The sequence below is a fragment of the Salmo salar genome, chromosome 17 (genome assembly GCF_965601325.2).
Source record: "Salmo salar chromosome 17, fSalSal1, whole genome shotgun sequence".
In the NCBI taxonomy this organism is placed as follows: Eukaryota; Metazoa; Chordata; class Actinopteri; order Salmoniformes; family Salmonidae; genus Salmo; species Salmo salar.
This window is the reverse complement of record NC_138307.1, coordinates 7,690,808-7,692,983: the sequence shown is the minus strand read 5'-3', so window position 1 is coordinate 7,692,983 and position 2,176 is coordinate 7,690,808.

Here is a 2,176-nt window from a genome sequence, read left to right as displayed (position 1 = left end):
GGCGTTCATATTCATAGAGTCTCTCCTGTACTTCACTCGCAGTCCATTTCTCAGCAGACTTGTATTGGAATACTGCTGCCAGTTTGGGGTCAGGGCAGTATGTTACAAACATCCTGACGACATCGGAGTTGGAGCTGTCAATCTTCTGACCTTGTCTCTTAAGGCCCTCGTCAGCGACATCTACGGCCTTGTTCAATCGAACCCAATACTCCATAACAGCCTCTCCGGGTACAGGTTTAGTATTGTAAAAATCAGCCAAAGGCATGCATGAATAGGCCAATTCACTGAAATTCTGTTTCAGAATGTCAAATACAATCTCTGGCTTCTCTGTAGGATTAACAGTTGTCTCATTGCGTAAATGTATCTTTACCATGTCTCTTGCTTTGCCAGATAATTGACTAATCATCTCATCTGATTGTTCTCCAACAGGACATCCCTTCCTCCTCAAGTATATTCTCATCAACTCCTCCCATTCATGAATGGAGCATTTGTCTGTACCATCTCCTCTATATGTAGGAGGTTCCTTTATGTCTGATTGCATGATGTACTTAATTTTACTGAGGTCTACATATCCTACTGACTCTGAATGATGATCACGTATCTTCTCTGTACTTACGGGTGGCTCATAAGTACTGGACCTGCCACTCTGTAGTTCTTCCCTAATGGAGCTCCCTATTTCCCGGGCTAGCTGAGTGACCAGCTCAGCTAGACCATCTACAGGGGCATTTGGATTAACACTAGATGAAGTGCTTTCATCCAAATTTTTTGTGGAGCAAAACATGGGGTAACATCCTGCACCTACACACTTTACAGGGGTTTGATCAGAGTATGAGAAAAACCTCCCCCTACTCCCAGGATGCAGGCATGCATAATAACAAATCAACATGACATATTAATATATGAAGCTGGTGAAATTCACATAGTACTTTAACAACTGTTACATCAGCATCACACCGCCAAGGGAAATATAATATTCTTTCTAACAACAAAAATATCTACATATATTTCAGGATGTTATGTATCACTGGAAATAACCAGAATTCATGTAAACACAACAGTTTTGAAAACATAGCTTGTACAAAAAAAGTGGTCTCTTGGCACAACTTACCCCGGGTATGGGGTAAATTGAAGGGACAGGATAAATGAATCTGCCTACAAATTTCTTTACTGAATTAAATATTACCACTACCTTTTTAAAACCATGTCCATCTTTATTTCCCAAACACAATTCAACACAATCACAATCACTTTTTTTTAACTTTTAAGTATTTAAATAATTTTTTAACACTGGCTTAACAGTGTACTTTGTACTTTTTTAAACACGTTTAACCTAGGCCAGGCCCTGTTATTACCTCACATCCCAGCGATAATGCCTTGCATTACACTTGGGAATAAAACACTTCAATTTGCTCAACTTGCCATTGGCTCAACCATTGGCTCAATTTGAATATATTAGCCCACACAGCTACAAGGATGCACTTTCATGCTAGGTTTAGGACCTCATATTGAAGCATATAGAGACCGCAACTGATGGTTAGAACAATCTTTTAAAATGATCTCATTTGGTTTAGATACAGTACAAGCATCATGAAACCTCTAACACAATACATTCATTTGACTTAGGAGGAAATCTTTTTTTAATTAGGTTTCTTCCTTCGCAAACTCTATGAAATGATGACCTCTTCCTTAATATTTGGTCAAATTATAAATGTTGTGTATGGTTTCCTAGAAACAAGGGTGGCTCAACTTACCCCTTTGGCTCAACTTACCCCACTCTCCCCTATAACAGAAGTGAACCTCAACTATTTTCGACTAGTCAAAGCCTTACAATCAAAGCCAATGCTTCATTTGAAATTATTTCATAAAATGTATCTGGCTAAAATGTTATAACTGGAATTGTGAAGTAAGAAGTCTATGTAAATAAAAACGGATAATAATTTAACGTACTGTACAGACCGTGAGGTGAGATGAGATTCATGAGGATAACGTTAGGCCTTTTTTTCCCTCTCCTCACATCTCTACGCCTCCAGCCAGTTGCGTGCCCTACTTGTGATACAGATTTGAGGGGGAGCGCGCTTCGGCGAACTCACAGAGCAGGAGGAACTTATCGAAGCACACGTGTGCAGAGTAGCACGGAATCCAAGGACTGGAACACACGGAGAGACCTGGCACAGAG